Source organism: Dermacentor albipictus, chromosome 1 (assembly GCF_038994185.2).
Source record: "Dermacentor albipictus isolate Rhodes 1998 colony chromosome 1, USDA_Dalb.pri_finalv2, whole genome shotgun sequence".
Taxonomy (NCBI): domain Eukaryota; kingdom Metazoa; phylum Arthropoda; class Arachnida; order Ixodida; family Ixodidae; genus Dermacentor; species Dermacentor albipictus.
In genome coordinates, this window is record NC_091821.1 from 379,394,741 (window position 1) to 379,409,644 (window position 14,904).

A 14,904-nucleotide genomic window follows, 5' to 3' on the forward strand; every position below is an offset into this window, starting at 1 on the left:
CTTTCCATAGCATGCAGCGCTTTCGGTTTCTTGGGCGGTTTCTCATGCAGTGCTGATCAAGCTGCGTAAGAAAAGTTTTCGTTCATGAAATGCGGAAATGAGTTTTATGTATACGTCAGCGACATACATAATGGGTATACAAATTGAATCCAACTTTTGAAGCGACGATAGCAGACACAACTTCAGCGAAGCCACAGCCGTATATACGGACACCCAGTCACATATATAATATATAAGCTGCCATTCGCACACTGACGATTGACAACGGCACTATAGTTCGCGTCGGAGCGCCCATGACCTGCATGGCGCTGTATTTTCCGGGTATCCCTTTCACTTCCTCCTTCGTTTCGTCTGTCGTCACTGGCTCGCGGACCCCGCCGCACCGCCGCTACCGTAGCCCGATTCGGCCACCAGAAATGACGGACGCCATAAGAAAACATAAACGGAAAATTAATTGAGTCTCTGGAAAGCAAAGTCGCTGTTGCCGCTTAAGTTTCGTTCGCGTGGCCTTTGCCTTCAAGAGAGAGAGGGAGAGGAATATAGTCAATGGGGGTGAGGGGCGGGTCTGGTTGGCTATATCCTACGCTGAGGGAAGGGAGAAGGGGAAGGGAGAAGGGGAAGAGAGAGAAGGGAGAGAGAAGGTGCAGATACATGTACGGACAGTACTTGAGTTAAAGCCGCTCGCCTTCATGGTGAAATATGTTAGAATGAGGTAAATATCATCCCGTAGTTCTTTTAAAAGAATATAAACTTTTGCTGCAATAAACCTACGCATTTTATACACGTAAACAGGTATACGGAGCGATAAAAGAACTCTGGCTGCGCGCGCTATAGTGCGAACATGCATATACACTACGCATCGTGCGTGCTTGGGAGCACATGACAATGCGTTGAATAATAAAGCATTGTTGTAGCGAAACACAGAAGCCGCCGACCGTGTTTTTCTTCGATGCCTTGAATATCGCTTTGTCGCAAAGCGTGCCGGTCTATAGAGATGCATCATTCAATGACATATGCATGTGGTATTTATTTCTCGTTGTTGTTAAAGAAGACGTGTAGCAGACGTTGGCATCTTTGGTGACGTCAGTTATCCTTTCTTCTTAGCCACAAAAGAAACACGATTTTTTACAGTGAAACTTTACATGAAGAACCTATAGTGAAAAAAAAAAAATACAGACAGCAGACTTAAGCGATACGTCGGTTCTGAACTCATTAACTATACGACAGCAGTATATATAGTCTCTGCACAGCGGTCATCACAATTTCTCAAAACGAACTTCTTTCCAATGTGCCCTATTTCTGCGCACTGTATAGTCTCACCCGCTCATATGACCAGCCCGTTCTCCGAAACAAAGATCCTCGGACACCTTGGCCGAAAGACTCTATAGTTTAGCGAGAAATGGGGATGGCTAGCGCTCGCTCATCTTGCAATGCGTCGAGTGTACACAACTGAGCACAATTAACTATGTGAACTACGAGAGAGCAAACTTATGACAACAACGATAAAGCGCTTTGTCGTCCTTGTCTGGTGTGTCATATGTCGTTGTTCAGGTAGTTGTAGTCAGCGCATTACACTCTGGTCTCAGGTACACCGGTCCACAACTATCATGCACCAAGAGTTAAAAATATCCAAATGCCACTTAGATGTGCAGAACAAAGGCAATGTTCATTTGCCGTCGCTTGGAGATACTCACGTTGTGCTTTTATTGTTTCTTTATATTCCGCCTAATTACATAATTAGTATTCATTAACTAATTATCTTCTCAAGTATTCTAACTAGATGAAAAGTGTCAATGAAAAAATTGTAGAGCAACACGAAAAACTCCCGATACAGCTTTCTGTACGTGCTTAGTAGGTGCTACATAAAAGTATTGTTCCTAGCGTGAAAGAAGCCCGCAAATACACGCAAAATTGCCGCGCGACTGGCCGCTCGAGGGAGATTCCGGCAGAGCTTGGCAGTGCTACCATAGCTTTCGGTTTCTTCGAGCACATACTGAATAAGTGTAGCTTCCACGTGAGGCGATTTCACATTTGCCGAAATGCGGAAGAGAAAAGCGAAAAACAAACAAACAAACAAACAAACAGTTAAAACATATATAGAGTATAAGCGCATTTTGTTTTACTCGAATATAAGCGCCCTGTAGTACGGATAAGACGTGCTATACTTTGGCTCAAAATAAATCGCACGAGTCTTTGGAACTATGTTTATAGGAGCGCAGTTACGCGCTCTTTGCATCCGTAGCTCTCCGTTCATCGCGCCAGAAAGCTGTCCGCCGGTGGACGTATATATCTCCGTTACGCACGCTGGAATAGATAACGCGCGCTCCGCACTAAGAGAAACCTGACGCAAAGACGGCGTTTCCATTGCTTCGCCCGAAAGCGTGGGCGGAAGTTTAACCGAACTTCAGACGTATTGCACGCCTATCCCGTAATGCACGCAGCAGCAACCAACGGTCCCTCGCTCGCCGTCGACACGTTCTCGAACTTCCACCTCGTTCGCGACAGGCCCCGCGCGGATGCGTCGCGCCGTGGGAAGATGCGCGAAAGCGGAAGCACGTATGTACGTACAGTACACAACCATGAGCAAATAGCGGCGAGCACTGCCGGCACGCAAAAACATATCTGCGCCGGTGTTGTAACGGGAGTGAAACTACGTTCAACTCGCGCGCGCGGCGCCACCATTTCCGGTGCATGTACACGGAACGCGACTGCGTGTGTACACGTTGTTTTATTTATTTATTTATTTATTTATTTATTTATTTATTTATTTATTTTGCTAGTTAGTCAGTCAGTCAGTCAGTCAGTCAGTCAGTCAGTTAGTTAGTTAGTTAGTTAGTTAGTTAGTTGGTTTAGCACTCTTAGGGTTAGATTGTTAGGAAATAGAAACGTGCGTTAGGCGCAAATAAGAGGCACTAATTCCGTGATCGTAAGATTTTAAGAAAACGAACCTTCCTTGCTTTGTCGGTTCAGTATACTTACCGCGCGAGCATTGTAGTATATATACACGTGGATGGGCTGTGCGGGCATTCTAGACTTTTCTCTACATAAGTTAACTTGCAGGAACAAATCACATGTCATTACAGGGATGAAATTAGAAAAAATAAGACAGTGAAACTAGAAGGGAAAGTCTGTACGATAACACGAAGGCAAGTAAGTGCCTTGCTTTTTTTAGGCTCGAGCTGGTTTCCTAAGGAAAGAAACACATCGGAGAAAATATTTGCAATTAGATTAGGCATGTGTACGCGGCAGCAAAGATCCGGATGCCACTCAGCACATCCTAATGTAATGGATGTGCTGGAACCCAGTGCGACCAGTACGTAACGTACAACTTCCAGAAGCGCTTGAAGTTAAAGTAGACAGAAGTATCGACCAGTCAGCAGTCGAGATAGACAAGAAACGTTTAGAGTATCGGTGGGAAAAAAAGCAGGGAAGAGGCTGATCCGACCGCATCCATTACAGGCACAGGCAGCGGTACAAGGTAGATAGTGTTACGGGAGGATGAAAGGAGAGAGAGGAAGAAGAAGATCGGAGACGCTGGCTGCTGCGTGTTGTTGGTGGCCAGCCATCGTAACTACTCTGATTCATGCTGTATGTATATTGTAAATATAGTATTTCTATACTCGCAACATCCCCGTAACAATAGAGAAGATTAAAGAGATGTATACAAGAATGTTATATATAGAAGGGGAAAACATTGATAGCATACTTGAGTAACTAAAGCAGGCTAGGTGACGATTCGGCCCCGCCCCGTTTCAAATGAAGTGCAAATAAATCATCTTCATCATCATAGTCGGGTCAAATCAGCGCACTTACGCTTTTCCTTCAGAACGTGTTTAGTGAAAAAAAAATTACTGCAAAGTACGGGATTGGCGGATAAGTGGTTGTTGGAGTGCATGCAGGATTCACGGCAGCACTCCGGCTCCTTTGGATACCTTTTTTATAGAGGCTGGTAGCAACAGATGTTGGCTCCAGGCCCCGTGATAGCGGCACGTAATTCAGCAAGGGCCTCATACTTTTCCACATATAGTCACGCTGTATATGTCAACTCGTATTAGCCTTGGCGCTGTGTGTAGGTAATCTGTTGATGGCTTTAAGTGCATGAGGCCCCAAAGTCACGAGCTAAATCGCGGTGGCAGGCGTGGCACATTCACTCGTGGGATATGGGCCGCGACAGAAAATGAAAAAGAACGGTGAGGTATAGCCATCGATTGCTCAAAAAAAAAAAATGTAGAAGGGGTCCCTCAAAGTCTCGTTCAATCATCCTTCCACATTCGCAGCTGCTTTTGTCACTCGGCCTCCACTTATGCGGGTCAAGGGTAAAGACACTGACAGTGAAAGATCTAAACGTATAAAAAAAAGAAAAAGGAAATACCGAGGAGAGAGAGAGAGAGACCACAACGTTTGCGCTCGCCCTTAGAAGATATTCTCTTAGGCCCCAATCATATCAGTGCGTCCTTGGGCGGACGAGTTAGACGTGGCGTTCGCAAATCGACAAGGGGGCGTGGGCCACCATGCATGTGCGAGGTCTGAAATACCTCCCTCAAACGTGTAGCTTATCACTCGGACTGTTTGCACCAGTATCACAAAGCCGCCACCGATAGCGTCCGTCCGTTCCTTCTACATATTGTTTTTGCCTCGTCGCCCGTGCGGCTTGGAGGTCGTATAAGCGGGACGAGGTGAGCGATGTCGCAAGAGAGCTGCACGGCCGGGGCCGATAGGCGTCGCCGCAAGCGGTGTTGACAACGAATAGAGAGGACATACGCGAGGAGGGAATAGACAAAAGAAGGAAAGCAAGGAAGGAAGAGGAGGAGGAGAGGTGACTGTCAACCGATCAGCACGTAAGCGCGCAATTAATTGCCCTGCAGCTCGCGAGTGTGTAGAGAGAGCGGTAACATAAATTTCTTCGGATTCAGCAGCCACATTAGCTCTGGAGTGTAAGCTCTCCATGCAATGAAATAAATAAATAAATAAATAAGTAAATAAATAAGTAAATAAATAAATAAATAAATAGTGATCTACACAACTTACATCGCAGTTAGACCAGAAACACTTCCACCATGTCTATTTCAGCCTCCTCGGTTTTAAAGGAACAGCCTTTATGACTTGAATTAACCCACAGGAGGACGCGTAATTTTATTTTCTTGTTCCTGGAACATCTATACTTACCTTTTAATTCTTTTGTTCTTTTTGTTTGAAATATAGACGCGTAATTGCTCAGTCTAACATAAGTACAACGCATAGATTAGCTTTCTTTCCGAGGAACCCACTCGGGTTCCTCGGAACCCGAGTGTACCCGAGTATATAGTGTACCCGCCGTGGTTGCTCAGTGGCTATGGTGTTGGGCTGCTGAGCACGAGGTCGCGGGATCGAATCCCGGCCACGGCGGCCGCATTTCGGTGGGGTCAAAATGCAAAAAACACCCGTGTACTTAGATTTAGGTGCACGTTAAAGAACCCCAGGTCTATCAATTGTTCGCTTTCGAAATTGTCCACCACGCACAGGTCCCAGCTGCTGCAGCAAAATCCAATCCAGTGATACGTGTACGATTGATCCAATGCGGGAGTGGAAAGCGTGACCGCCATGCAGCGACAGCGCAATAAATTCGTGCGCATCATAGCACGTCCGCAATATGCACGCGATTCTGAATGCATGCACACTGTAGTGTTTCTAAATTGAGGTCCGCGAATAACGCGACGCAATCGCCTCTATATTCTAATCGCCTGTAAGTTCGCCCTGCCGATATCACCGGTCCAAGACGCGTGCGTCTCTTCGAAAGCAGCAAAGCGACGCCGAACACGGCGCGCGTGTGCTCGCCGTCAACAATTTAAAGCAATACCAACCATAAGCGTATTTTCCCCGTACACCTGTATACTCGCCGAGCGCCGACCTGCGGCATCCATTTTATGCTGAACGTATGTACTGACAGAGCTGCATGCATATGTAATACGTGTGACGAAATGGGTTCCGTGTAGTTACCGCGTCTCTCAACATTAAACAGTATTGGGGGCGAGGTGTTACGGAGTCGCCATCTGTCGCAAGCGCCTCCCTTGCGTAGGATCATGCGGCGCGCTCCTTATAGGTTTCGATCGCTTACGGCGCTCAATAAAAATACCACGCGGCAGCCCTCCTGGACATTTATGTAGGTGCTCTCAAAACGAGGGAAGTTTTTGACTATCGATCCTGGGCAAACTTAAAGCGCAGAATCATTTACAGACGTTATCTCTTTATCGAATGCGTATAAGCGAACGCATATGCGCGGTCGCCGCGATGGATTCTCCCGAACCGGCTTCTTGTTTGAAAGGTAGGCAAACGCTGAAAGTAAACTATGTGAAATATGTTCATATAGCTATAGGCTGTCTGTATAACCAATTGGGGCATAACAGAATGAAGGCTCAATGCAGCGGTCGCACGGGTTCGCAGCGACCGACTGCGCGTCTGCATGCATGTCCGCGCACAATGTTTTGCTTTCGCTGTGAGCGCGTTTTCGCACCGTGCCGTGAGCTCGCAGCATATGAGCATTTGACAGTACACTAGCAACCATTGTTGCATGGAAGCTATCAGAACTGTTCAAAAATAATTTCGTTATAGAGGCTTCGACGCCTACGGCGACTGTGATGTGCGTAGCGACGATTCAATCTTTTTTTGTCTTCTAAATTCTTAGACATTTCAATATTATTTCTCAAGTTGATGTATGTTTGTCGGTCTTCTCAGCGTGCGATTTCCCTCTGCTTCTTTTTTGTAATCCAGTGCATGAATTCTTAATACAAACATGACCATATGCCATGTTTTTCTTTAATGTGCGTCTTACCGCTCCCTTTCCGTTTCAGTGAACTTGCCGCTATCTAGCATCAACAAGTTCATAGACCAAACCGTCCTGACCTTAGCCGGGCAGCGGGCGCGGGCGAGCGTCTCAGAGCACGTTTTCTGCTACTCACCGAGCATCGGGTAGTCCCGGCGCCGTAACAGAAGTCTTCGTCGCGTGTGTGCTTGCTGCATACCCGAGTATAGTAGCCGCTGGCTGTCTGCCGGTTCTAAGTTTCGCCAGCCAAGCTTCACTCAGCTCCTTGCCCTGCGGCTACGTGTGAATAAGGCTGACACCGGGCTCCGTTGCGTACGTCCGGCAATGCGGCACCGAGCAGTAGCCTACCATGCTGCACGCATCCAAAGGCAGCCACTACCTATTGTAGTAGTTTCAGATGTTCTCAAGTTGACACCCAAGGCGGCAAAGCCTCACCACTTAACTCGGAACAGCGGCGCAGGTTTAACTTTAAACTTTCGTTTTCAGCTCGCTTCGGCGCTTCCGAAGCAGCCGACGCGGCCGCTGTGTCCAAGTGATCCCTCATGCCACGTCACGCCGATGGTGGCGCCAGCTTTTCCAGTGGTGGAGCTCGCCACCACTAGCGTGGTTACCGCATGGCGTGAAATAGGGGAACGCCGATTCTGGGCGACGTCGAAAACACATCGCAAGTGCGCGTTCCTCGCGGCTGCGGCATTAGGCTTAGTGTTTGTTACAGGACGCTCGTTATATACACTCGGCGCATTTTAACTATCAACTATAATCGTGACATTTCCGTGCACAAAAGTAAGCTAGCTTCATACCCAAATTTTGCGTGTGCCAAGGTGCCGCATTTTGGTCAGTATACGTGGTGAGAGCGGTAGCCGCATGTATAGGTGCACGCGCTTGGTGTGCCCGACGTCCGCGACACGTACACTAAACCTGCCGTGTTTCTATGTTAATCTGCTTTAGTTTGGCGTATGCGTAGACGCAAAGCAACTGCGTGTCGGGAACGCGTATACGCACTGACGTTGCACGCGTAACGCTGCGATTACGTCCTATAAACGCATGCGTGTCTACATATATGCGTCGACGTAAACGCAGCGTTACGCGTGCAACGCATGCTATACGCATACGTCACGGAAGAAAGAGATGCGCACATGCACGCTGGGTTTGCGAGATCTTGCGGAACGCTTTCGCGAGGTCGCATTGCTGGTGATCGCGCTGGATGGTTTGCAAAATGGCGGACGCCAGGGATGGTAACGCGAGCGGTCAGTGATTCCGTAATTATCTCAAGTTTCAATAGAGCGCTGTATACGAGATGACGCAGAGAAACACGCTAAACGAAGCCAAAAATTCCCGAGAGCTGTTTACGTTATATCGACGCACACATAACGAAGCGCGCGGCTAAAGGTGTTGTGACCAAAAAGAATTTGCATGCCCACGCCGCGCCCTTGAGTGTTGGGTACGCACTTGCTTGTATACAGCGAGATACGTCGCCGCACCGTAAGCTAAAGGAGGCTTCGTGGTATGCTTTGCTTACTGTACGAATCTGTGGCTCAATGCACCCTCGCGTCTATATGAGTTCTGCTATACGCAACATGGCCTCAGCTTTAGCTCATGCAATTATCGTGCGAATCATCATTGCACTGTCTATCTAAGTACGACTTTTACGAGTATGTACAAAATTATTCGCACAGCTGGAAATGATGCAACCGCGATTGAACGAGGTTTTCCATATGACGAAGTTTGCGACTGTAAGTATGCCAGTACGCTGTAGGACGTGGTGTTCGGCCGTAGTATTAGTACTGAAGACTGCCGATGTGTGCTGCATGCAAACACGGGTGTTTTCTTTTTCTATTTCTTTATCCCACTGATTGCAGTCTCCGAAATTCGATTTCTGATTTTCGCGACCTTATCATTATGTAGGTGAATCAGGACACCTAATAAATGGTGGATGATTGTTGCATAAGCCTGGTGCACTAGAAAGAGAGAGGGAGAAAAAGAATTCCGCCTCCACTAGAACGCGGCCGCCGCGACCGCATATCAGGTCTCCTGCGTCACACTAACGCACAACGATAGAGAGTTTTAGATTAGGGATCCCAAGTGGCTTGCGTACGCAAGAACTAGGGACCACGGTGCTGCGCATGCGCAATACTATCGCCCCTAGTTCTTGCGCACGCAAGCCGCTTGCGTCCCCTAACCTAAATATATCTAATAATTCGCGCATTTGTGCGTGCGTGCGCGCACTGGCGCTTCGGCTCTTTATGCACTCACACAATGCTTCGCTGTATAGATTTCAACTCCTTGCAAGTCACTTATAAGTGGCGACTGAACAGCCAGTCACTCAATCTCCTCAATTGTTTTACGCGACATACTATACGCCGACATAAGCGTTCGAAGGAGGCAGATCGAGTTCATGCCACTTGTTCTCTGAGAGAAGTACATAAATACTCGAAATTGCGTTGCGTTTGCAACTTCGGATTCTCGCGTTGCTCTCAAGTGAAAAGCGTTTAGTTCGAAAAGCGTCAGGTACATGCATTTGGCAAAACCTTCGCCTACAAGATATTTAGAAGTCGTGCTCACTGAAATTTGCCGAGTACTCGAATATAGATAGATAGATAGATAGATAGATAGATAGATAGATAGATAGATAGATAGATAGATAGATAGATAGATAGATAGATAGATAGATAGATAGATAGATAGATAGATAGATAGATAGATAGATAGATCATGTAGAACTACGGCTAGCAGCCAGTTCCTACGAAAGCGCACTCGGACTGGCGCAAGGCGCTGAAACTAGAAAAGCAGCGACATGCGCTTTCTCGAAGGACGAGACGTCGTTCCGAACGGGTGCGGCGTTGGCCAAATTGCAGGGCGTTATTATGTCACGCGACGCCGCGGTGTTTTTCAAAGGCGCCCCGCGGCGGTGTCAAAGCCAACCGGCCATCCCACCCACTCACTCAGAGTAACGCGATCACCCTTCGTCGACCCGGCATACGTGCTGTGTGCGCGCGCACCGGGGTGAGCAATATGTAATGCGGCGCCGCGACCGAGCTCCTCCGGCCCCTCAAAAGCTCATTAGCGCAATCTTGCACACGCAATCGTCATCGTCCCAGCGGAGAGACAGGGAAGCGAGCTGCACGCTTTCTTCTCCATCCTCCCTCTTGCGAAGCGGGGGGTTGCCCACGCGCGACTGACGGGCACCCGAGCCCATAATGGAGGCGCGCGGAAAAACGGAATCGACCGGGGGACCTCGTCGTTCCGTCGGGGAAAGACCCCGGCCAAGCCCGGCCTGACAGCGCGCCGATCGACCCGGCGTCGTCAGCCTCGCTTCCTCCTTCCCTCACGCTCGCATCTTGTGCCGCCAGCCTCTCCCGCTTGGTCGTCGTCAGTGCGTGAGGGGGGGCGAAACCTCCGTCCGGGGAGAGGAGGACGAAAAGCGTGAGGGCGGCGCGCTGCCAAATTAATAGCCGCGGGCCGCGCGCGAGACCAGGGTGTGCGGGAGGGAAGAGACATTTATACCGTAATGGAAGGACGCGCCGGTCGGGTCTCCCCGGCCGTAGCCATGGAGACCGCGCCGCCAGCGGCAGCATTTTCCTGCCCCAAGTCCTAGCCGGCTTTCGCCGATCTCCATCCACCACGCGCGCGCCGGGGCTTTGCCAAGGAAGGAGTTCTGCATGCGTTCGCGGAAGCGCAAAAAAAAAGGAAGAGAGGCGCTCGATGCCTGCCGGTGCCTCGAGCGCTGAGCGGGAGTGCGTGCCTGCCTGAGCTCCTCGCTTCGGCGTGGAGGCCTGCGGGGCCGCGCCGGTCTTTCTGCAGAGCCTGGCTCTCTGCTGAGCTGCACGTGTTGGGAATGCAGATCGCCGCCCAGAGATAAGCGGGGCTCGCTGGGGGAAGGGAGAGGACCTGCTCCGCACACTCCGGTCTGTCGAAGGAGGAGGGAGAACCGCTCCTTTCCACACATTGCGTGGCCTTTGTACTACGGAGAGCCCCAACTGCCGCTGCTGCTGCGGCAGCACGCGCGCGCGCATGCCGTATCTTCGAATTGGAACACGACTGCGTGTCGACGGAAGGAGGATAGGGGGGTGCAACCGGGGGTGGCTTCGCTGGCCGTGCGTGCAGCGCGCGTTCGTACTCGCTTCGTCAGTTCGAGCGTACATGCGAGCGTGCGTGCGTGTGTGCGCGTGCGTGCGTGTGTGCGCGTGCGTGTGTATGTGTGCGTGTGTGTGTAACACGGCGGCTACGACGCGAGGACTGCTGCCCGCGGTATAATAAAGGAAATAAAAACTAGGAAGGGGGTGGGAGTGCGTTGAGCGGGCGCTAAATCGCAGCGCGTTAATTATTTCGGGTGCCGAGAGAGGGAGAGAGGGCACGAAGGCCGGGCCCCGCTGGAAGGACATTCCAAGGCTGGTGCGGGGCGAGTCGCCTTATTTAAGTAGGCAACCTTACAATGCGTGCGGCGACGAAGAGCGCGCGCATTACTTGTCCAAGAGCGAACAACTTCTAATTCCCATTTCAGTGTTGTATATGTTTTGCCTGCGTAATGATCATGAAGCCCTGAGTGTGTGGTCCAGTAAATGTGTCCAGCTGCCGGTCTGATACCGGAGGAGAGGATCGCTGCACCGGCTTACCCTGTACGGCGTTCAACGTTGTAAAGGTTTATCCATATCAGAAGGGACATAGGTTAAAGCATTGGAAGCTTAGACGAAAGAAAAATTCACAAGCTGCTTCCTATGCATGCTACGTACACGTATTTCCCCTTACATACATGCACGTATTCTCCTGTACGCGTTAACCATGGTGCACATTTTCTCCGGTTAGCCTCGCTGTCTCAATTCCAGCTTGGCTATCTATTGCGCTATGTAAACAGTACTGGCAGCAACCATATACGCAGGGCACCACGAATACTATATACATTATAAGTACATTAATCACTGTGTGCATTGCTGGTACATTAACCATAATCGACAACGCGCTGCATCCGCCAGGCGCCTCCACCGTCGCTTTGCGAACAGCTCCGCATGCGGCCACATTCTCGACCACTGCGGAAGCAGTATTGCCACAAATCTGGACAGAGGTCATTGGGAAGATTGATACGACCACAAATCTCATTCCATGTACCCGCCGAGCCTTACGTCGTTCCAGACGCAAGTCTTTGAAGGAACATATTAATATTAAATCATATGCGAAGTTTAGCGGGCCAAGAGAGAGACAGAGAGAGAATGAAGATGAAAGGCAGGGAGATTAACCAGATATCAGTCTCCGGTTTGCTACCCTACACTGGAGATGGGAGATAGGTGATAGGAGATAGAAAGATGACAGAGAGGAAGACGCTAAAAAAAAGAACAAGAAAGAAACACGCACAGATGGAGATACACACACAAAAAGCGCTCCAGTTAAAGACGTTCGCAACGGCCGGTAGTTCGCAAAAAAGCGCCATAGCGCTTGGACGGCCTTCTTCTGTGACATTAGGTCCCTTCGATTTTGTAGAATTCTTTTTTCCGATAGCGGTTGGTCGTCCAGTTGGTCAAGTTCGTGGCGAAGGTATTGCCTCTCTGGATTCTACTGCGGGCACTAAAAGTATACACACGTGCTGTGAGCACGGGACTGTTAGAGAGGCCATAGTGGAGGACGCCGGATTAATTTCGACCACTTGGGCTTCTGCAAGCGGACACTTAAGATAGAAATAAGTTGGGTACCAGTAAGTTACGCTTCTAGAATAACAAAATAGGCCACTCTTAACGTGGGAGAGGCTTTATAAGAGAAAGAAGAGAACGAAACACGATTTACGATTTTGGCTGTGGTCCAATACTCGCCGTAGACGGCAATGTAGACGGCTACGCAGACAGCCGCCATATTAAGTCTCGTTCCAATTCTGACGAAGACGTCAAAGGAGACAGGTTCGCGAAGATAGCATCGAATTCAAGAACGATGCAGAGCACCTTGCTGTCCAAAGAAGATGGTGGCTGAGCTTGGAAACTCTACTGGAAGGTCATTTGTGCGCAAGAAAACGTAGCCACGCTTTCCTGTGCGCTGAAGATAAATTACGTTTTGCTTTTCATGGGATCGCACGCGCAAAGCGTTACAAGATAAAAATAATGTGCGCTGGCGATGGGAATTCTGCCTGTTTCCTTTTTTTTTCTTTCTTTCCCCTTCCTTTTCTTTTTTTCCTTTTCTTTAACATAGGTAGGTCATTAGGCAATATGATAACAAGAGCTTGGCGGCGCAACCCACCACCCCGTTCCAAAGGGGACGCTCATAGCTTCCATCCATCCATCCATCCATCCATCCATCCATCCATCCATCCATCCATCCATCCATCCATCCATCCATCCAACCCATCCAACCCATCCACCCATCCATCCATCCATCCATCCATCCATCCATCCATCCATCCATCCATCCATCCATCCATCCATCCATCCATCCAACCCATCCATCCATCCATCCATCCATCCATCCATCCATCCATCCATCCATCCATCCATCCACCTTCCTATCGTCTTCCAGACGGTTCCAGACGTGTTCCTTTACTCGGGCTCGAAGCTGCGTCCTTAGCTGTCTACGTTAACTGTCTCGATCCGCTGCTGGCCGGAATTGAAACATACGGTTTGACGTCATCTGCGCAGGCTATAATTTTTCATCGGTGTAATGATGGGCTACAATGTATTGTAAAAGGGCCAAAGACTGAAGTTCGTGGACTTTGATGATGTTTGCGCCAGAAAAGTTCAAATAGGGGAAAATAATTTGAAATATATATGACGACACACCGACCGTATACCGGCGCTGGGGTATCGGCGAGGAAGTTTGTCTTCTAGTAATAGACCTCTTATCGCAAAATTAACGAAAGCGTTGTTCCATGAGAACGCTTTATCAGTCTAAACTGATTTAGTGTTTCTGTTTAGTGTATACCTTTAACGTGCACCTAAAGATACTTGTAGTGCACTATTATGTGCCACACTGCGACTCCTCTTGGCACATTCCTGCCTCCGGACGCCCGATTCAGCCATCTGCACGTCGATATTGTTGGCCGCCTTCCTCCCTGCGGTAACCATGCTACCTGTTAACGTGCATTGACAGGTTCACCATAGCCTGAAGCAATGCCCCTTCTGGAAATAACGGCGCAGTCGATAGCTCCAGCGCATCACACTCTGGATTAGCCGCCACGGTGTCCCTTCCACCATTACGACTGACCGTGGCCATCAATTGGACTCAACATTGTTCGGCAATCCATCTCGGCTTCTCGGCGTCAATCACATCAAGACAACCTGTTACCACACGATATCCAATGGAATCATCCAGCGTTTTCACCGCCAACTGAAGGCTTCACTAATGACTTCGACTTTTCCTTCATCATGGATCGAGCGCCTTCCTTTCATTATGCTTGGCATCCGCACCGCTCTTCGCAGTGACTCTTCTTCCAGCGCCGCCGAACTTACGTTTGGCACCACTCTTCGAGTCCCTGGCGAATTCTTCGAGACGACTCGACCGCAGTAGTAAAGGCGAGGCGCAGAATACCAGGACTCAAGGAGAAGAACACAAACGACAGGACCGGTGCCACTCGAGACTGGCAAGCTGAAACGCCGATCAGGTTGACGGACAAAACGGCAGGATCGGTGCCAGTCTCGAGTGGCGCCGGTCCTGTCGTTTGTGTTCTTCTTCTTGAGTCCTGGTCTTCTGCGCCTTGCCTTTACTACTTCCAGCATGAACCAACTAGCCCAAGCAAGAGTTTTACTCGACCGCAGTACCTGCTGACATTTCCGACTACGCCTACTGTCTACGCAGCGCTATGCGTACTGTCGTTCCTCCCCGACAACGACTTTCTTCCCGGTGTGGATACGTCACCCCTGGCCCTGAGAACCGCACGCACGTCTTTGTGCGCCACGACGCTGTGCGTCCTTCCTTGCGGCCCTCGTATGATGATCCGTTCAGAGTACTCAAGCGTGCACCTAAAAACTTTCTATTGCTCATCAACGGCCGGGATGATACGGTCTCCGTCGACCGTCTGAAGCCTGCCTACTTTGACTCTGACGCTCTAGCCACTCCTGCTGTCACATTCCCTCCCGACCAGGCCAGTCCTACTCGCCACGTGCGTTTCACCCCACCAGCATCCACTCTTCGCC